The sequence below is a fragment of the Chelonia mydas genome, chromosome 9 (genome assembly GCF_015237465.2).
Source record: "Chelonia mydas isolate rCheMyd1 chromosome 9, rCheMyd1.pri.v2, whole genome shotgun sequence".
In the NCBI taxonomy this organism is placed as follows: domain Eukaryota; kingdom Metazoa; phylum Chordata; order Testudines; family Cheloniidae; genus Chelonia; species Chelonia mydas.
In genome coordinates this window covers 13,475,467-13,498,595 of record NC_057855.1, presented here as the reverse complement: position 1 = coordinate 13,498,595, position 23,129 = coordinate 13,475,467, and the positions used below count along the sequence as shown (strand labels likewise).

At 39.6% G+C, this 23,129-nt stretch overlaps 1 protein-coding gene and 1 long non-coding RNA gene across 4 annotated transcripts in view; one reads left to right on the top strand and one right to left on the bottom strand.

The window, feature by feature from the left end:
- The window catches only part of NAALADL2 (N-acetylated alpha-linked acidic dipeptidase like 2), an 882,142-nt gene that overhangs the window by 553,892 nt on the left and 305,121 nt on the right, over positions 1-23,129 (top strand). The window lies entirely within an intron of this gene.
- LOC122461586 lies at positions 2,908-22,455 on the bottom strand. Its single transcript, XR_006283562.1, has 3 exons — positions 22,230-22,455; positions 5,226-5,325; positions 2,908-3,132 (listed from the first exon to the last, which is right to left on the bottom strand). It is a non-coding gene; the product is annotated as an uncharacterized LOC122461586 (long non-coding RNA).

The following is a 23,129-nucleotide window of genomic DNA, read 5'->3' as shown; positions in this document are numbered from 1 at the left end:
TCTATAAAGATAACTACTGCCTTGTTTGCATCTTTTGGGCCCTTTACTATGTCCTTCACTTCTAATCTGACATTGTTAATCTTGGTTCTCCTGCTTCTCCACCATGACAGCCATGGGATAATCCTCTAGGCCTTTGTCGGCCTCTGTCCTCTCTGCCTGGTTTTGATTTTCAAGGACAGTCTCTTTCTCTGGAACCTTTCTTCGAGTCTACATTGTGTCACTCTTGAATTGGACGGGTTCAATGCTTGGGACTTGGACTTAGGAATCGGGGGCTAAGGAACCCTGCAGTAGAAGAAACGTGAGATCTAGGGAGCAGAGAGGGCTCTGGGGACATCAATAGGCAGGAGGGGGACAAGAGGACCTGCATTACAGAGAAGTATGATGAGTTTCCCTTCTCATTTTTTGCATTTTGACTTTTTGAATGCTGTACTTTCTCTTGCCCAGCTTGCTATGCCAGAGATATGTTTGGTTTTGCTATTGCTGTACTTCAGAGTCATTTCAAACCAAATCTGTCTTCAGACAGAAAAATGGCTCAGTAAACGAAGATACGGACAGAACCTATTTGTCAATCTTAGTATGTAAATAGTAAAGTGTCCTCGGTATGAGCAGTAAGAACCCTGTGCCTGAGATAAGGCACTCAGTAATAGAATTCCTATCTATGCAGTGGAGGAATGGAAATTATATCATGAAGAATTCTTCAGAAAGCATGATAGAAACTGCTATCAGTTTTAAATGCTGAAATATAACAGCTCAGTTGAATAAAATCCTACTATATTGAGAGGAGTATCCAGTGTAATGTTCTTTTCAAGAATTTCACACAAAAATTATAGCACTAAAAAAAGTACATATAAACAGTTGAGAAGTGTTCTGTGCTTCAGATCCTGGTGCACAGCTAGTCATCTGAGCCATAAAACAGGTGTGAGAGAGAAATCAGTTATAATAAAGCACAAGGCTTTTTGTGTGTGTGTGTGTCCCCGTGCATGTGGGGCTAGACTGTGATGTGGACGACTCTGTGAAGAGATGTAAGGGGAATTAATACTCACCACCTCTTATACTCTGCATGGGCTACCTAGACCTTCGGTATGGGCACACAGGAGTAAGCAGGTGGGAAAGGAGAGGGCAGGGAGAGTCTGTGCGTGACTGATGCATTGACTCAATTTCACCCCACACCCAATGAGCTGGTCAGTGCAGCTGAAATGGTACAGGGGTGGTGGTGACATAATTCGCAGCTGGTATAGGGCAATGGCAAATAGCTCCCCCATGCTCCCGCTCACATAAGATCCCATTCTTCTCACATTAAGTAGTACATTACTCCCTGAGTAGTCTAATTGATTTCAGTGAGATTGCATGCATAGTGATGTGTTACATAAAGTGATTAAGAGTGGTAGAATCAGCTCCATCATATTCATGGAATATCCTGTTTGAGCATTCCCAGTTACTTATATCTTCTATCCACATTACTGGAACAACATGGTTTTCTATTCACAGAATAGGTACAATAGTCACCTTTGTCGTTCTCTTTCCTCACCTTTCTCTGATAGCAAAGCAGGGTTTGGGGTGTTCTTCTCTACCTTGAGCCCTCCAATGTACTTCAACTATGGCCAGGAAAGGACCTGTTTGGATTGAGAGAGCAGTCTTTGACGTCTCTGCTGAGATTATTAACAAACAGAGCTGGCCAGACACTTTAACTCCTGTTCCATGGGTAACACCAATATTTTTTTTAAAAAAAAGTCATTCCAAAAATCAAATGAAACATGAAATTCTGAAATTCCCCACAGAACAGGAATTCCAAAACTTCATTTAGGAAAACTCAGAATGACATTTCATTTTGACCTTTTTCTAAATATTTTTGAGGCTTCTTCTGTTCTGTCCAGGGCCCTGGCAGCCTGCCATGTCGGAAGCTCGGCAGCACAGGGAACCTCAGAGCCAGGAATTCTGAGGAGCTGGGAGCTTTGGCTCTGGGACAATTTACCTGGCAGGCTGCTGACAAGGTAGGAGCTGGGACTTCCAGACTCTTGGCTTCTCATCAGCACACCAGGAGGACTGCTAAGAGCCAGGTTGGCGAGCTGACATAGAATCATAGAATATCAGGGTTGGAAGGGACCTCAGGAGGTCATCTAGTCCAACCCCCTGCTCAAAGCAGGACCAATCCCCAATTTTTGCCCCAGATCCCTAAATGGCCCCTCAAGGATTGAACTCACAACCCTGGGTTTAGCAGGCCAATGCTCAAACCACTGAGCTATTCCTGCCCCCGATAGGATTATACCATGCATGGTTCCATCAGAAACCTGCCTGGTTTCTGTCACAATTTTATAGAAATCAACACCTTCCTCAGAATGTTTCAGTTTTGATGAATGAGCATTTTCTGACAGAGAAATGTTCTTCTGGAAAATTCTGACCTGCTCTCTTCACAGAAATGTCAATGTTGATGATGGTGGTTTTCCTGTTGTTATTTTGTAAATGCATTTTGGACACTTATCATGTAGTAGGAATTGGGTAGTAGCAACCAAATCATTGTGAATAGAGAACTGAACGGCATGGTTTACGGAGATGTTTATTACTGAAATATCACACAGTATATCTTCATTGCTCACATTCTTTTAGTACCTGTCCTTGTACCATACAAGCAGCAAGGGAAAGTAATTAAATTTAAGCAGAGCGACATCTTCCAAACAAAGATATAAAGCAGATGTTTAAACGTATGAGATCAAATCCTGTAGTCCTCAAACAGTACATAGATAAAACGTTCACTGAATTCAAGGATTGCATCATTTGGGTCATGGAGAGGAAGGATGGTGTGAGCAAATGACGTCCACACCCTGCTCCAAACAGAGTCCACACAGCTTGTTGCCAATCAAAACTGACCTATTCAGAAAAGGAACTCAAAATAAAACTGTATAACAGCGTTGGGTTTTCAGGCAGATACTGTCAGTCAAGTACAGATAGTGTTGTGGCTTGAGCACAGGAATTGGAATCACGGTTTCTGGATTTCACCTGGCATTGGCCACTGTCGGAAGACAGGATACTGGGCTGGAAGGACCATTTTTCTGATCCGGTATGGCCATTCTTATGTTTTAATTGTTTCTCTGCCCTGGCCTGTGTGACCTTAAGAAGACACTTCTTTTTCTTAATCTGTAATAGAGGAAAAATGTGGGTAATCACAGAATCGTCATGCATAAAAACTTGCCAATTGTGTTTTAGAAAGCTTCATCTCTGTGCTTGCAGTATTTTTAGAGAATGTTGCAAATACCAAGGTTAAGATACTTTAGGTATGTAAGGGAGAGATTCTCTCTAATCTTTATAAGGGTGCACAATTGGAGGGGAGGAAGTAAGGGGCCTCTATCCATTATTGTCAACCAACATAAGTCATGGACAGAATTCTGGCCTGAAGGCTTCTAAAGGATCCCCCTGAGATGATCCTTCCTTTTTTATGTGTTACATTATATGCAATTTGCACAATCTAGCTCTCGGGTACATTTTTAAGAGTTACTATTTATTTTACTACTTTGCCTCCCAGTGGTACTGCAAGACATTGTTCATTGATTTAAAAGCTCTTTGAGATGGTCAGATGCTATGTAAGTGATAAATATTATTAATTATTAATAATAAATCCCCTCTCTATTTTTTCCTTACACAGCTGTTATGTCAAAATTTATTGAAAGCTGCCTTAACTTGCTCTTACCATTACAATAAAAAGCCATTTTCCCAGAAATTCCTCTACTCCAGCCCATAAGGTATCTTGGCACTATTCACAGGAGCCTCTTTGTCTAAAATACTGTGTAAGAACATACAAATAGCCATACTGTGTCAGACCTATGGTCCATCTAGCCCAGTATCCTGTCTTATGACAGTGGCCAGTACCAGATGCTTCAGAGGGAATGAACAGAACAGGGCAAATTATCAAGTGATCCATCCCCTGTCATCTGGTCCCAGCTTTGGGCAGTCAGAGGTTTAGTGACACCCAGAGCATGGGGTTGCATCCCTGACCATTGCGGCCAACAGCCACTGATGGACATACCCCCCACGAACTTGTTCAATTCTTTTTTGAAGCCAGTTATATTTTGGCCTTCACAACATCCCCTTGCAACAAGTTCCACAGGTTGATTGTGTGTTGTAAGAATATTTCCCTATGTTTGTTTTCAACATACTGCCTATTAATTTCATTAGGTGAAATGGTTCTTATGTTCTGTGAAGGGGTAATAACACTTCCTTATTCAATTTCTCCACACCATTCATAATTTTGTAGACCTCTATCATATCTCCCTTTAGTCCTCTCTTTTTTAAAATGAACAATCCCACTTTTTTTTAATCTCTCCTCATATGGAAGGTGTTCCATACCCCTAATAATTTTCATTGACCTGTGTACTTTTCCCAATTCTTATTTCACCTTTTTTGAGGTGGGTTGACCAGAACTACCTTCAGTATTCAAGGTGTGGGCACACCATGGATTTATATAGTGGCATTATGATCCGTTCTGTCTTATTATCTGGCTCTTTCCTAATGGTTCCTAGCATTCTGTTAGCTTTCGGACTACTGCTGCACATTGAGCAGATGTTTTCAGAGAACTATCCACGATGACTCCAAGATCTTTCACATTTAGTGCCACTCCCCCCAAGCCTGACCTATTATATATTTTGTACCTTGGTATTACCATGTCCTATTGATTATCATCATTCCACCAAGTTTCTCTGATGCCTATTATATCAATATCCTCATTTAATGCCAGGCATTCAGGTTCGCCCATCTTCGTATTCAGGCTTTTAGCGTGTGCATGCAAGCATTTATAAAATTTGTCAGTATTTAATTGTTTGCCTTAATCTTCTCCTCTTTAGTAGGATATAGAATTTCTCCTTTAATAAATCCTCCCGCAAAGGATGTCTCTCTCTGAACTGTGGGCTCCTCCAAAACTGTTGGCTTTCCTCCACCCCTTAGTTTAAAAACTCCTCTGATCTTTTATAGCCCACTGTACTTAAGAGACGCTATGTAGCCCTAGTGTACTTTAGAGACTAGCAATATACCCCTCACAACATTTCAAATCTAAAAACCCCAGATGTTTTCCTCTTTTTAGTTGCTTTAAAAGTAAAAGATGCCATTTGCTAGTGAGGAAGTTACTTTTTTTCCTTGTGTTTATTGTTTAAATATTTTGTACCCCATTACTTCTAATGAGGCTGGAAACCTGAAGTCGCATTTGGCAGGAAATAGTTCAGCTTTAATTCAATACTCACATTGCGTGCGAGCAATTTGTATTCAAATAAGGCCTGATTCAATGCTCACTGAACACAAAAGATAGATTCCCATTAATTTCCATGGCAGTTGGGTACAGACCTACGGGGAGAAGAATAAAATTATTCATTATTTCAGGGTTTGGGACATTAGACTGATCTTCTGAGGTGCCTAGCACCCACAGATTGAAGACAATCAGAGCTGTAGGTGCTCAGTACCTCTGAGTAGCTGGGGCATTAATTTTACAGTGTAGAAACAAAGAGAATTGTTATAAATCTTGATAATTTTAAAATCCACAGATGGGGTAGCCAGAGAAAGGCAGTCATTATCTCAAAGAATGACTTGGTGGTTCTAAAAGGCTTAAATATGAGAAAACATGTAGATACTCTTGTCTCATCTCTCACAACGTGCAGATACCATGAGCTCTTTTATACGAGAGGTCTGAGGGAGATTGCAAAAGGAACGCGCTCTAGATTTTAATAAGTAGACAGTATTTTTGCCTGTCATTTGTAAATGAGTTTTCTTCCTCCATTACCAAAGCCTTTTAGTTAGTTTTTGCAATGAATTTCGTGTATTATATATTGATTTTTCATGTTCCCTCTGTTGTCTTTTGGTTTTATAAATAATGAGTTTGTTTTTTTTTAAAAAAAAGCTTTACAGTGCTCTTTGACTGCACTGCTTGAGACCGAAGGCATGTTAGTGCAGTGCATTTGCTATGGGCATATCTGTTAATCTTCAGTAGCCAAGACAGTATATTTAATTTGCAGCTCTGGTGTCCCTGTTTTTTAATTTTAAGGGTCTCAAGGAAATCTTTACCACTATGGTATAACTTGAGTATCCATTAATGGTTTGGGCTGTGTCATAAGGGCAAGGCTAGAACTGATGTGGGACTTAGATGAGCTAAGCAGGTTAATTAGGAAAAAGCAATGTATTTGCTTTCATTTTAAAAAGATGAATATTGCTTTAAAAAAAGGAGGAAAAATAAGCTGAACTTTAAATTTAAAAGCCATAGAGAGTGGGCTGGGAAAGTGAATGCAAATGAGCTTCACCTACAATAATTGTCTCCTGTGCCATCCTGTTTTTATATATTTATTTATCATGCAATAAAAGCAGCACAAAATAGATTGTGCTAATTGCTATAGAATAAAGCCAACTGGAATACTGTACATACTCCAACTGGAATATTCATCTTTTGTTTTCTTGTTCTTCTCCATCCTTGAAAAAAATGGTACCCATGTTCACCTGATTGTGGAATTGTAGCAAAAGTTGCGGAACACCCAGTGCACATCATAAAAAGCCCTTGATATTTGCAGCCTTAATAGGGTGGTATTGTTTAATTGAGCTCAGTCAGTTATTCTGCAGTATTTACATAGGACCCCTTGGAATGTGATGCAATTATATGCCTGCTTTATTTGTAGTGAGTCGAATGATTCCGTAGGTTTAGAGACTTGCTGCTTTGAACCTAAGCTTGTCCTCACGGTCCTCTGCTTTGTGATATTTCACTTATTTGAACCAGCAAGTTGAGCAGAAATTAATTAGAAAACAGCATTGTCTAACAATTTCTATCATGCACATGCAAGATGACATGTTCTAAGGTGTTTACTTGTAAACGGTTACGATTTGTACAAGATTCCTGTAGCTCTTATTTGTTTCTTCTTTCAAAGAAGTGTATTTCACAAACTCAGCTTTTAATATCAGCATAATTTTTCTATTGCATATTTACCTTTTCTGCTGTATGAATAGTTTGAAGTATTTTATACAAAATCTGTGTTTACAAGTCTCCTAATGACATCAGAGGAATGACATGAGGAAAGTCTCAATGTAAAATCACATTTGAGAAGTAAATTTCAGAACAAAAGCTTATAATTGATAGAGTAATTCTATTGATCTGAAAGAGCTATATATCATTTCCAACTAGTAAAGGCAGAGAAGGTATTTCCAAAGATTTTTTTTTCCTTTTTGGACAGTTTTAAAAATGTAATTAAGCGTTTTATAACAGAGAATCATATATTTTTCAGTATGAAAATATAGATTCATATTTATTTTAAATGCTAGAAATTAGATAAAGTGCTACATACCCACTTGGTGGTATGACTATGCAATATTTGGGCCTGTTCTCCCGTAAACGCACAAAAATATTTATGAATGCATTTTAACTGCACATGGGTCCTGATCCTGCCCCATTGTGTTTAATGGAAAGACTTATGTATACTTCAGTGGATTTTGGATCAGGTCTATACTGTGGAAAGAATTATTAATTTTCTCCTTATACATGCTCTGAATGCAGAGCAACAGAATATATTATCCTGATGATTCTGAGCAGGAGAAGCAAATGCATTTGAACTTATGTCATCCATAAATTGTATGAATCCAGTGTTTGCCACCAGCTGCCACACCATTGTATCTGATATACCACTATTACTTCCTATTTTAAGTATATGAAAGTACTATGGTATCTCATACAATGTGGTAACTTTTAGGAAATATTGGCTTTTTAATAGTCATTACTGTAGGTAAATGATAAATGGCCAATAGTTTTATATTAAATTATTGATCTGTAAAGCTAATACAGTCCCAAAGTATATTAAGAAATATGGCCAGCATTTTCAAAGTTGGAGGCCTAAAATTGGGCACCTAAATCCAAATTTCAGCTGCTAAATAAGTGGCCTGATCTTTTTTTCTTGTTTTCAATGTGAGTTCAGATGTTCAGAACATCTGAAAATCAGACAATAAATTTGTGCGCCTAATTTCAGGTCCCCAGCTTTAAAAATGTTTTCCCACATATAGTAATACAGATATTACTTCATCTGCTCTAGTTCTCGACTGAAACATGACATCTACTGAGCAGCACACAGTAAAATTATGCTATAGTTCGGCAATAGTATTATGCAGTTATATAGTATTCTTCATCAGTAAAGGGAGGGATGTTACAAAGGTGGGTAAGCATCATTATCCCCCTTTTACAAATGACAAACATGATACAGAGAAAAGTTAAGTAACTTGTTAAAGGTTATGCAATAGCTCATTGGTGAAATAAAGGAAAGCAGTCAGGTCCCATGCTCAGCCACTGGATGACACCTTCCCTCAGTTTAGAACAGAAAGTGGAGAAAAAATTATCCTTATGAAGCTGCACCAGAAATTTTGATAGACACCCAAGAATGTTTGTACCTCCAACAGAAACGAGGCTTAGGGTTGCCAGGCATCTGGTTTTCGACTGGAACACCCAGTCGAAAAGGAACCCTGGTGGCTCCGGTCAGCACTGCTGACTGGGCCACTAAAAAGTCCAGTCGGTGGCGCAGCAGGGCTAAGGCAGGCTCCCTGCCTGCACTGGCTCCATGCAGCTCCCAGAAGCGGCTGGCATTTCCCTCCCACTCCTACGCACAGGACAAACATAAGTTATTTGCAATTTCCTATTTTATTTCAGCTGGAGAATGTAGTTCTGTGTCTCTGTTTGGGGCTATGTGAAGCTATAAATGGGTTGCGCACCTAGGCTTACCGAAGCAGTTCAAAATGGCACCTCTCAGCACCATGCAGGCAGCAGTGGCTTCTTCTGTGCCTCTCAAGTCAAGAGGGATTTATAGTAGGAGGTAACTGTCTCTTTAGATGGATACTTCCCTAAGGTACCTGAGGCATTTAGTTCTATAAGGAGGGACTGGAGAATGGAGTGATGAAGACTAATTCGGTAATGAACACCCTACAACTGGTTCCTCCTGGTCCACTCTACTCTGTGTCTATGTATGAGACTTCAGGAGCCGGCCAAAATTAGGGTACCCATTTAGGCTAGCCCCATCACTGTTCTTCTCCCACCTTGGCCTTCTCTTCCTCAGCAGTGGATCACTGTGTTACAAGATTGCCCTCCTCTCCATCAGACAACCAGGAGGAGAAATCAGCTTACCTATTCTGCATTCCTCAGCAATGATATTTGCCACCATTTTCAAAGCTCATGTCTCCCTATTGAGTCTAGGCAGAAGGGTTGTACTTATAGAAAGGTGTAGTTTCAACAAGTCAAGACGATGGCATGACCTCTCTTCTTTGTCCTCACCATGGACATTGCTTGAACATGCTGGGCCCAGTTCACCATTGCCTTGCACCTTGTCCAGCCATTTTACACAAGGGCAAAATGAATGTAAAAGTTTAGCTTTTTGATTGGGTAGTGTGTTACACTGACTTTGCACCGGTGTAAATGACAACTGGAAATGTAAAGCAAGGGTGAAATGGGCCTGCTATGGCTATCAACCTAGCTGTATATGTGAACTTCAGCTATGTGGATACACTTGCTCATACAGTTCAGTGAAGAGTTGAACTCTGCCAGATGTTCATATGGAATTGTACAATCTTCTGGGACACAGGGTGCTAGGAGGCTGGGACTGTACACAGTTTCTCTGAGGTGCAGCAAACTTAACACCTGCAAGTGCAACTGCATTTGACTCCCAGGAAGCAATCACTGGAAAGTCAGTTGGCTGATTGTTTAAGCAATTAAAGGTATAATTAGATTTATAATTGAAATTTTGCCTTGTGTAGCCTGAATTGTGCAAAGTAGAATAAACCAACCGATCTTTAACTCAGCTTGATCTCTGTTCCAGCCCATTGCTAGCCATGCTCAGCAGCTAAATACAAAAGATAATAGTACACTGTTCGACTTACAGACAGACAGATAGTCCCCACTACTAAAACAATTCCTGTCTAGGTCGGGATACGAAAACTGCTTTTTTCATTGCACAAATACCTACTATCATATTATATGCATAAAGTTACAGAGGGAAATTAGATAAAGGCAACATTTATCATAGTATTCTTTTTCTTCCCAATCTTCCCAACACAAAAGTATTTGTTCACTTTTCACACTTCATGTGTTTCCCCTGTCTGCTTCCTCCTCCACAACAAGTTTTATCCCACTGGGAACGAGAAGACCAGGATGAAGTGGAGGGTGGGAAGCATTTTTTGTTGGGCACAGCCCAAAACTCTGTTTCACTGGGGTGATGTGAGAAGCTGAAGAGACAAATTCACAGTCAACGATCTCCATCACAATCCGACTCTGAAACACATATAGCCGTAGTGTGGTATTGCTAAAGGCAGTGTGGTACTGCTCCCATTCAGTGGGACCAGGACAATTCCCATCATCAGTACAACCTTGCAAGAGTACTTAGTACAGGGGGTTGGCATAAGTTTTGAGAGATGGAAACATGAACATTTGAGAGAAGAGTATGCCCCTCCCTCTGTCCCCCCCAAATCACCTGGTGGTTGTTTTGTACCATTGTAAAGCTTCCAGGTGGGGAACAGGGAATAAGGGGACATTTAATAGAAGATAGTGGCAGAGTTGTTCATTGCGCACTTCAAGTGTGGGGGAAAAAAACTGTTAGAATGAACCACAACAATGTGAGTTGGGCCTGAACCAAAAGAGATAACGGAGTAGAGGAAATGACAGCTTAAAGAGCCTGATCTCTCAATCCCCTGGAAGGGATCCCTTATGAGATGATGCCGATCAGTGTTCGCCATGTGATGTGCACAAAGCAAGATTGGGAAATAATCAGTTTCTTGCAAAATGCTTTTGTTTCCTGACATGTTTTTCATGTGCAAAAAGTAGGCCATGAGAATAGTTTGAATACATTTTTGAAACTATGATAGCTGTTTTATTTTCAATTAGAACACGTATGAGCAGAAAATGCGTATAACTTCAAATACCTCTTATGTGTTACTTTTAGGTGGCTGACAGGTGGGTCTATTCAGTGAGGAAAAAAGAACAAAGCCTCTTGGGTTATTTAAAATCCTTGTTGAAGTCATAGATGTTTTAGAATAATAACAATGATTTGCATATTTATTTAAAATTGTATGCTTTTGGGACTTCACTGTACAAAATACGTAATGAACAAATGCTTGTGCTGTTGATTTGGGAGGTAAAATTTATGTCTTATAACAGATGTCAGCTAAAGTTGCCATTTTGTGACAGTACATTCCTTTCTAATATGACATTCATGACAACAAGACCATTTTTAGAACAGCTGGGGTCTACTTGTGTTTTAGAGCACCTCAAAACTTTCTTGATTCCCAGAAGTCTTGCATCTTTCAGCTTTTTTCATTGCATAATTTCCACTAACAATTTATTTCAGTCCTACAAGGGATTTTCAATAATAATCTGCCACTCAGACAGAACTGAACCAATATTGCCAAGCCATTAACAGTTAAGAGTCAGGTGGCTGTAATTTCTGCATGCTGTTAGATATTGTATAACATTATTTTTCCTTTTCATACTTGGAGCCCAGCATTAGGCAATGAAAAAGGTAATGGGTCAATGCCTTGCCAAACAAACTCCTCTCCATTCCAACCTCTCAACAACAACAAAAAACACCTTTCAGAAATGCAGCTGTATAAAGATGGTGCTTTGCGATTTATTAGTGATGTGAACAATATTGCCTACCAACCTCCTCTGTGTAACACCACAGTGTGTTCCTAATCCATTGAAAGAAAAGATACATAGGCTGTCATGGAAGATCTCAGGGAAACCTAATTACCAGATGAGAAGTTAACCTGTAGAAAGACTAATGGTTGTCCAGTGTGAGCAAGGCTGAGCTTTTGGAAGGTAGCATCAATGGAGTATGTCTCAAAAATAAGAAATAGAAAACCCTTAAAATTAGAAGGACTAAAAAATATTTAGATAAAGTGTATATAAATAATGCCTCAACATACATATATTTTAATAAATAAATAAACAAACCATCACAACTGCATCATATTCTCTTTTAGTGAGCGAGTGGTTGACAGACAGTTTTGAAGTAATGTGAATGTAGATACCACATTCAATATTGCCAAATCTTGTGATTTGATGGTATGTTGCATTTTTTAAAATCCTCACCTCCTGGAGTCCTGTTACCAATTGAGAATCTCAGCTTTTTGGCTTTTTTTCCCCCTTTTTCTTTTCTTTCTCTCTCTTTTTTTTGGGGGAGGGACAATCTCTAGCTGTCATGTTTATGGTGAAAAGCTTTTAAGTAAGTCTCTAGTTCTAATGGTTTTGGAGAACAGCTTGAAAATGTGCCCTGAGTGCAATCTAAAAATCTCTGTTTCTCTGTCTTTATAAACTGAATTCAGATAACTTTCAATGTATTTTTTTAAAACCTCAGATTTTTAACCCAATTTTATGATTTTTAGGACCTGACTCATTGTTTCTGAATGTTTAGTGTTGGTAATACAACAAACTGAAACACAGAAGGAAAGTATTCTTGAGACATATTAAAGCAAGACCCACACCTTTCCTAAACTGGCCAACATCATTGTCCTTTTGTTGGTGTTTAAGTCTCAGAAGTGCCATCTCATTCCTACCGCCACCTCATTCCCACCGCCACCCCCCAAAAAAGTATCAGAAGTAACAGTGAAAAATCATGAAATAGAAGCAAAGATGATGGTTGGCTGAGACCCCACCATCATTCCATCAGAGTGCGACATCATAGCAAGTGAGTTTGGTCTTATGCCCTTACAGACATATGGGTATCTAGGGGGTATTCAAAAGAAAAGGTAGGTATCCATAAGAATTTATGTAGGTGACCGATTCTTGTTTTACTATTAATTGTCACAGGGCAAAATTTACTCCTGTTCAGAGAGGCACAAGGCCCTGCACATCACTTAAGCCCCATTCTAAATCTGTAGACTGATTCAGCAGTGGGTGCGGAGAACAGTTGCAATCACCAAGGTCTTTGCCTCAGGTGTTTGTGTGTAGAACAAGGAATTAGAATAATTTAGGATGATCCGAAAGGAAACAGAAAATACTCCTGTTTTGAGTCTCAGCCCAGTCCTTTGAGCCTTGTATGTGATGCCTTCCCAAAGATCTGAGGCCGGATTCTCAGCTCATATAAACCAGTGTAGTGCCACTGAAGTCAGAGGATGATAATCTAGCTCCTTCTCTCTTTCCAAGCAGCCATGCAGAAAACCTTTCCTCTGTGCAGCTGCATAAAGGGAGGGGGAAGCTGAGCTATAATTAACCCTTTGTTCACTAGGGACCGGGCAGAGCCCCTGAACCCCATCACATCCAAGTTAAAGGCTTAAGTGGACCATAGAGCTTTGTGTTGGCCCTCCACACAGAGGTGGATTTCACCCATGCTGGCTATATAGACATGCACTTCTGAGAGTGTGAGGATTTACCCTCTGACTTATATAGCCAGCCAGTAAGTCTTAATTTTCAGATCAAAGCTTTATGGTTATCTTAACATAGGATTTAGGTACAACTTTCAGCTGCTTTCTAAGTCAGGGAGTCAATTTGCAAATCTGCAAAAGATTTACAGATTACACCATAAATGTTAACAAAGTGATTTTTAACTCTACAAATCCTTACTTAACACTTGACATACAAGTTACTTGTTTCTAAGTCAGTAGCTCTGTGATCACGGTAAGGCTTTCTTTTGCATTTTAATATCTGTCCTTTTCAGGTCAGGGTGTGTTTTTATGATTTTTCCCTGCAATGCTTACATTGTAGAAATTACTTCTTCGAGCCTCCGTTTTCCCATCTCCCATCTCTTGGATGATGATTGCGGGATGAGAGAAGATTTGGTCCTAAATTTCTTGACTGCCTTTCTTTCTGATTCACCTGGGTTTATGTCTATCATTTGGAAACAGGAGTGTGCAGCTAAGTTTAGAATAAATTCAGTCTGACAACCAATTCTTGGTGGTATTGGTAAAATTGAATATATGTGAACTATGTTAGGATGGAAAGAAAGTACTCAGATCTTATACATGCCATAAGGCCCAAGAATCCTTCCAGTAGCCATCATGTAGAAAAGAGCTGGCCAAAGCTCAACGCCTTCCGGAAAAGTAGAATTGGACAAGAGAAAGATAAACAGAGTACTGTGGCAATTGTAAGAAGGTAGAAGCTACATTGTGGGTGTTGATGAACCATTTCTATGATGTCTTTTTTTACCTTTTTATAGATTCTGCTTCTAAGTACTCCATCAACAAAATAAAGTAGGAGAACAAACTATGATTTTGGCACAATTAACATTTCAACTTGCCGTATTAAATGGAGCCAATTCTCTTTTAAATTAAGTCAAGCATCACTCTATATTGTAGGGTTGGTATGTTTTCCTTCACTCTTGTTCAGTGGTTTATTTTAATTCCCCCATTTTTCCCCAAAAATGAGGAAGGAAAACTTCTTGCTAACTAGAGAGAGCATACAGTCACTTCGCTACTTTGTCGTTTAGAATGGCAACAATGAAAGGGAAAGTTGCCGTTTCATCTTCTCCCAATGGCCTGCAAGAGAATGAGTAACTGATGCGATGCCTAAGGTGGAAACACGGAAGTACAGTGCAGTTCCAACACAATGATGAGTCATCATTCGTGACCCAATCTAGGGAATAAAAATGGAAACAAAATTGTCTGAATTAGAAGCATCAGCTGAATTTTAATGTGGAAGCTGTAAGTTTAAGTGGGGAATTAAATGGATGAAATACCGGGATATCATATGGTCATCCTCAGCTGCAAACATCAAAGAATACCCCTCTAACAACAATGGCTGCTGGGCAATGAGGTGGATGACAGGGATGTAATATTTTTATTAGGTTTTATTTAGAGACCCTTTGATCCGTGGTGGGGATTGTTTTTGTTCTGTTCTGGTTTTTGATAAATGGTTTGTGAAGTGAATGCTGGTCCTGCAACCCTTTGTCACTTGGGTAGCTCCTCTGACTCTGTGTGGTTGAAGGTAGGCCTTGATGGCTTACTGTCAATTGTTGAGGACCTGTAGCGGGCACATTCCTCTCCTGCCTTCTGGCACCACAGAACTTGCTCAGGCTCCATTGGTGGGATAGCTACACCATGTGTTTATGTTCTTTCCACCAATGCCTCTACAGGTTTGTGCAGCAGTACTATTTACAACATCTCTCTTATCCTCAGCTGTTTTCTCTGGGCCCGAGAGGAGAAGAGATTTCCCTTCTTGGACATGTCTGACTCTGGGTCAGATAGCCCTACTCTCTCTTACACTTCCTTCCTGTGCCCTTTTTATCAGTCTTCAGCTGATGGGCTAATTGATCTTTTAGCTCACCCAGCCTGCCAGGCATATCAGCTAATTAAATTCCACTCCCCAGTCAGTCCTTCTGGGGAATTTAATTAGTGCCAGCATGATCAGAGTGCTGGTTCACCAGATACCTGTTTTCACTCCGTCACAGGACCTTAAAGGGGGCCTGTAATTTGCTGAGTAGATCCATCTGACAGCTCAGCAACATAGTTGTTGGCAGAGAGGGAAAAAAGGATTAAAGAAACCTTATTAGGGCCACTGGAAAGGAATGGAGAAGGACACAACCCCCTTCCCCATTTTATTCACTTAACTCAGTCACCAAAGTACTTTTGTTTTTTTTTCTATATGGGGAGGTATGATATTTACTGGAGCAATTCCAATCTCCTTCCCTCCTTGTGACAGCTTTGTGTGGCTTCTGTATCCCCAGGCTCATGGTAGCCTCAGTGAATCATGTGTGGAGGAGTTGGGGACCAGGATCCATGAAAGGCTGCTTGAAGGTATTGGAAGCAAGTTATGTCACATGTCACCAAGTGGCACTGTTATAAGAAGTCTTCTAAGTTCTTTTTCATAGTGTGTGAGCAAGTTTTTAGTCTTGGAAGAAATACTTGTATAGTTCTGGGTAGAGAAAAGCAGTGTCAAGCTTCAGGAGAGTTTGTTCTCTGCCTTAATCTGTCTAGCTAGGGTATATTCTTGGTCTCAAAGTAGCTTCACGGGAAGTAGGCAATGGTATGTGGGCTGAGATTTACTGAAGAGAAGATTGCCTGAATGCTGTTTGTGATCACGTCTGGTCCAGAGCTGATTTGTGTGTGTAAATAAAACAAGTTACACTTAGAAAATTCCCAGATATTGTCATTGATTTCTCATTCACTTGGAAGCTGATCTGCAAGACCCCAGACATCTGATATTGCTCAGCAAAGGGGTGACAGTGGTATCAGAAGAATGAGCAACAATACCATCTCTAAGACTTTGACAGTGACCCAGTTGTAGAACCTTTTTGCTCCCCTTTTTTCAGTGGTCTAAATAACTTCAGGATTGGTCAGGCCAGTGTGGACTTCAAACATACAGGAATAGAGGTTAACATACCTTGTAGTCCCATATAAGACTCAGACCCTACTGGAGATGCAACAAGAGGAATATTAGGAGGTGTTATGTTTGAGAAAGAAGGATCGCTGATGCAGGCTATTAGTCACGTCATACCTTTCTTGCAATATGAAGACTCTTCCTTCAAAAGGTAGCAGTGCAATTGTATCTTTTTTCCAGCTCATTGAATTCATAGACTATTACTGAAATTAGGATATTTTCTTAACTTACTTTTGGACCATAAATTTCAACTTTTTCAACCACTATAAAAAGGATTTAGGAAACAATATATTAATGTTCAGGACTGTGGTAGGACTGCTGCCTGTTAACATATTTTCAGCTCATGGCGGTACTTCGATCAATCGTTCTTCTGTTTGTTCTCCTTAAGTGACAGATCCATTTTTTTCCCCAGTGGAGAATCATCCTTAGAATGTTTTTATGTCCTATCCACACTATTTTTTATTCCACTTGGTTTATTTGATTAGCAGTATTTCATCTATAGATAATTTGTTTTCTCTCTAATCTTCAGCAGAATGAGGAATATAACCTATATCAAGGTGTAGGTCAGTCGAGAGGTGGTGATGCATTTTGTGTCCAATGAATTCAGTGCATGATGTACTGAGACAATCTAGGTGCTTTCTGATGCCAATTGTGATTTACATAACAAATCATTCAGTTGTTTCCCCAAATATACAAGACAGAGGAATTTTCTTCAGATTACTTCTTCTAGGGCTTGATCTAAAGCCCCTCAAAGTCATTGCTCATCAAAGGGGTGACACTGGAAGTGTCTTTCCATTGAATTTTATGGGCTTTGGATCAGGCCTGTTAGGGCTTGATTTTGCAAGATGTTGAGCACTTTTAGCTTCTGTTGAAGTTAATGGTGTACTCATCTCCTGGCCAGAGACCTTGCTCTGTGTTTCACAAGAGTCCAAAGTATAGCCTTGTGCCTATATGAAGTTGGGGGGCTCTAAAGGAGGAGGATATTTGGGGAAGCTTTTATTGCTATTTTGTGGGTTGTACTTGTTCTATGGCTAAATAGGAAACTCAGACATCTCACTTACACTTCATTACATTTTAACTATACCATAAAAGGGGACTGTGTAAAATTAATTGAATCCCTTATTACTATAACATTCTTAACATCCAGCAGTTGCAGTATTTCCATAAGAGAGATTCCTTTTTGTTAATAAGTTGTTTTGAGGAGTTAGAGGAGCCATCTCTACCTCTTTTTCCTCCGTCCGTATAATTGGGTTAAAGTTTATATGTTCAAAGAGCTGCACAAAGTTCTGGGTAAGATCTGATCTCACATCACCATGATTTGCTTAGACAGAAATAAGGTACAAGAGTGCACATATAGTCCTTACCTGTATTTTGAAGAAAAAAAATACCGTTTTATTGATTGAGTGAACGAGCATGTCAGCTGCATTTAGAAATGTTAGAAAGAAATGTCAGGAACCAGGGGCATGGGCAGAAATTTAACTTTGACCCCTTTGGGGGGGGCACATTCTGTGCCCCCACCCCTCCCTGGCCAGAGGTCACTCTTCCCTCTCTCCCACACATCCCGGCTCTGGCAGGAGCTCGCTCTCCCCATCACCTTGACCCTGGGCCAGAGGAGTTCCGTGCCCACGCCAATTATTGGGGGGACCCGTGTGCCTGATTGCCCCCACCCCCTTGTGCACACCCCTGCCAGGAACTAGAGTGAAATGAACAAGAAAAACATAAAGTACTAGAAATCCAAAATTTGATTTACTCTACTATAGCGTTATATGATCTGTTGTAGAAGGTCCTTCAGGTTTCAATTATCTTCCACCATGACTTGAAGGGGAAAAAAAGCTCAAAAATACCATTCATGCCTCATTTATATTTATCTTTAAAGGTGTGATTCCCCACTTCTGAATCAGCAGTAAATTGCATTGACATAATCCATTATTAGATGCACAGAAAGTATTAGAGAGGAAAAAATTAACGTCAGCTCCCATTTAAAACAAAGGACAATTCAAAAGAGTAGCCTTTATTGAAGTTAGCACCTTTCAGGGTTTGACTGATGGCTGATGAAGAAAGAAATCTTATTTATATACGTCTGATGGATAGGCGATAAGCTTTTGGGAACAGGGAGTATCTTTTTATTTTGTGCCTTGCATAATGACAGGTTTCAGAGTAGCAGCCATGTTAGTCTGTATTCGCAAAAAGAAAAGGAGGACTTGTGGCACCTTAGAGACTAACAAATTTATTTGAGCATAAGCTTTCGTGAGCGACAGCTCACTTCATCGGATGCATTCATTGCTCACGAAAGCTTATACTCAAATAAATTTGTTAGTCTAAGGTGCCACAAGTCCTCCTTTTCTTTTTATTTTGTGTTTATAGAGCACCTAGCAATACAAACAAACAGCAGTAGTAGCAGCACCAGTAAGCCATGGTCATAGACCATGTCATGACCATACAGCTAAGGGTAGCATAAAATTCCTCCTTTACCTGTAACGGGTTAAGAAGCTCAAATAACCTGATTGGCATCTGACCAAAAGGACCAATAAGGGAAGAAGATCCTTTCAAATCTGTGGGGGGGAGGTTTTGTTTTGTGCTCTCTTTTTGTTCTCTCGGGACAGAGAGGGCAGCAGAAACCATCTCCTAAAACCCTATTTGAAATAAGCATCCAAGATTCCAAAAATTGTAAGTAATAGCAAGGAAATGCATTAGATTATCTTTTGTTTTAGCTTGTGAATTTTCCCTATGCTAAGAGGGAGGTTTATTCCTGTTTTTTGCAACTTTGAAGTTTTGCCTACAGGGGAATCCTCTGTTTTAAATCCTATTACCCTGTAAAATTACCTTCCATCCTGATTTTACAGAAGTGCTTCTTTTACTTTTTTCTTTATAATAAAGTTCTGCTATTAAGAACCTGATTGGTTTTTAGTGACCTAAAAACCCAAGGGTCTAGTCTGTGCTCACCTTGTTTACCTATTTGGTTGGTATATTATTCTCAAGCCTCCCCAGGAAAGGGGGTGAAGGGGCTTGGGGCATATTTTGGGGAAACAGGAACTCCAAGTGGTCCTTTCCCTGAATCTTTGTCTAACTCACTCGGTGGTGGCAGCAATACCATCCAAGGACAAGGAAGAATTTGTACCTTGGGGAAGTTTTTAACCTTAGGTGGTAGAAATAAGCTTAGGGGGCCTTTCATGCAGGTCCCCACATCTGTACCCCAGAGTTCAGAGTGGGAACCCTTGACAGACCAGAACACCATTATGCTAGTCACTGTACAAACACAGAAGCAAAAGAAAGTTCCTGTCCCAAAGAAATCCGCCTGAAACAAAAAGCCTAGGTCTGAATACCCTTCCTCTTTGGTGGATCTGAATAAGAACTTTTCACCTTATCCCTGACTCTTTTTTATAAAGCTGTGGAGAATAAAGAATTCTTGTTAATTTTATTTTAGTAAGGTGTTTGTTCAATGTTATTGATACAGTATTTCACACATGTATCACTATTGTATAATAATACCACAGCAAAAAGCATTATTTGCATGTTAAATGGACTTCACTCCACGCATAGCATGTAACATCAACATAGTATAAACAATAGTTTATATGAAAGTAGTATAAACAATCTAAATACTGCTTGTTAACTTCGTAACAGACAAATGGGGATAAAATACTGAAATTACTCTCTGGGCCACATTTTCAAAGGTGGCATGACCAAAATTTGCATGCACACCTGTTTAATGTACGAAACCATTGTTTCTCTGTGCAAATGGGTACTTACATGTTTTCCCATTTTGTGTGTACAACATGGATTCCAGACATTCAAAATTTAGCTCCCTGAATCTGTAACAGACCCTGTGGGAGATTTGCTATAATTTTTTTAAAATCTATATTGGCCCCAACCCAACTCCTATGAAATTAATGGAAAGACTCCAGTTGGTTTCAGTGGGAGTTGAATAAAGTCCAATACGAATATTCACCTGAACTAATGTGAGTCAAGTCCTCTTGTTCCTGTACAATTTTAAGTACCAAATACAACTTATTTCCTGTACAGAAATGCAACTTAATTTCATGGTACATACGTATTCTTTGGCAAACTCAGGCTGTAGATAGTTTGTTGGAGTAACGCAATTTGCAGTAATCTATACGGTTCTCATAGAAATATTTTTTTCAAGAAGAAGCTGTCTAAACTCATTTGGTCATAATGACTGTTTTCATAAGAGCAAGCCAGCTCTTATATCAAGCTGACTCTTTTCACTAAGTGGATAAGGGAAAGAATAAGTTATTGTTTTGCCAGAGAGCTAGCAGCCTGCCAAATTACGTCTCCCATTATCCATGACTATAGATTATAGCCAGAATGCAGGATAAAAAAGAAATCTTTATCTTAGCTAGTACTTTACAAAGGAAAGCTACACATAGGTTACTCCAAGTGAAATCTCCCTGTGATAAAAATAACAGCTATGTCCAGTTAGCAATATGTTAAATGGTATCTGGAAATATTCTGATAGTTCTATATACTTGAGGCGAAATTTCCAGAAGTGCTCAGCATTAATTCTATCACTTTGCCCATTTTAGTCATTAATGCTTTTGCAAATATCATTGGCATTTTCATTTGTTTGCCATGCTGCATGAGAAAAACTATTTATCATCATTATTTACGCAGGTGTGGGTTTATCTTTTCTTGGTTACTCCATGTTTCTGGCCATGTGTGTTTTTGCATGCTGTTAACAAACAACCACCACACACACAAATACTGCAATCTAAAAGAATTGTGGGAGGTGGACGAATAATGTTTGTGGTTGGCAGTCCATTTTAACAGTTCTGTATAATTATTGATTACTCTGGTGGTTTTAATTATTGGAAGGGCACTCAAAATATAGGATCCACATATCTAGGATTTTTAAAAAATACTTCAAAAACTAAATTAAAAACAATTAGATACGGAGGTCACCATTAAAGAATCAACATTTAGCTAGAATTAGCCACACAATGGTCCTTAGAATATTTAGAAAAATAATCTAGAACAGCTAACCTGACTGATAGCTTGTTTCATGTATCGAAAATATTCTGCTATTAAAAATTATAACGGCATAAATGGTGAGTTTTTAATAGCAACCACTAGAAGAATGTTTCATTTTTGGCTGCCATCATATTTTAAAAATAATAATACTCAGTTCTCAAAGTGTTTTACCAAAGATGATAAGTAGCATTACTATCCCCATTTTTCAGTTAGGGATATGGAGGCAAGGAGTTGAAGTGACTTACTCGGGACTATAGGGTTGGTTAGTAGCAGAGCTGGATATAGAATCCTGGACTCCTAATGATAATTCCATTGCTTTCCATTGGACATTCCTGTTTGCTAATTTAGTAAACGTACTGATCTGCTACAGGAATTGAGGGATTATGACATTGAGAAAAGTTGACACACTAGTTCACAGTATTGATTTCTTCCTTCCATTTTTTTTTGTAAATTACTAAATTATGTACTAGAACACGATAGTACAGCTGCGCTGTGCCTCAAAATATAACAGAATATGTTATTTACAGGTCAGAATGCCACTACAGTATCTCAAACTGAGTTCAGAACAGCTGTTCAGTGTTGAAGAGTAAAAGCTGTTTCTCTAAAGACAACAATCCTGCATCCGATGAAGTGAGCTGTAGCTCACGAAAGCTTATGCTCAAATAAATTGGTTAGTCTCTAAGGTGCCACAAGTCCTCCTTTTCTTTTTGCAAATACAGACTAACATGGGTGCTACTCTGAAACATGTTAAAAATGTAACTTCATAAAATGTACTTATGTGTTGTTACCTTTGGGCTTTCTACATTTTGCTCTCTTTTTTTGTCCTGAGGATTTAATTGTTGTAAATTGTATACACACACTTCTCATAAATATATGATTTCTTATATGTAGCATCAGCTGAAGAAGGCATTCAGGGAACTGCCATTCTTAATTACTTTGTACTTACCATTGGTGACCGCTAGTTGTTGTAATCTAGGAACAAAGAACGTAGGTCCCATTTATAAGACGAGGGACTGTATCCTGGGAAGCAGTGACTCTGAAAAGGATTTAAGAGTCATAGTAGATAACCAGTTGCACATGCACTACAAGTGAATTGCTGTGGCTAGCTAAAAGGCCAAACACAGTCTTTGGATGTATAAGAAGAGAAGTATCAAGTAGGAGAAGGGAAGTGCTATTTTATCTACTGTGACACAGGAGAGCCAGGGAGCAGTAGGAGAGTGCTAGAGGGGAAATATATAAACTGAAGGCCAATTAAGGCGTGGTTCCCTGTAGACTAGGGAAGGTGGCTGCTGGTTAATTGGAGTACCTGCAGTCAATTAAGGCCCTGTTAGGAACCTAATAAAACTCCCTGCATCAGGCAGACAGGGAGGAAGGATTAGAGTTTGGAGGTGTGTTGAGATATTTGGAAGACCTGAGAATTGAAGTACGGGAGACCCTGCCCCAGCAGGATAGGGAGACTTACTTCCCCCCCCAGCATCTAAGGACTGGGTAACCCCACCTAAGGGGGATGAGGGTAAGAAATCCCCAGGGGTTTAGAGGGGCTGGGACTCAGAGCGAGGAGCAAACCCAGAATCCTCCCCCGCTTCCCTCCTCTACCACCTTCCCAGGCTAGTAGTGGGGCCCTCTGCACCCAAAAGCAGGGGCAAAAAGTGGCATCTTAGCTCCCTGCCAAGAAAAGTGCAGGACCCACCAGACGATGATCATATGATCATAATGGTTCCTTCTGACTTCAAATTCTATTAATCCATAAGAATTTGTTTAAAACAATAATGGGGAGATTTCTTTTTTATAATGATTATGTCTCTCTCTTTTTTGGAAATAAAAATTAAAAGCAGTAACTGCCAGA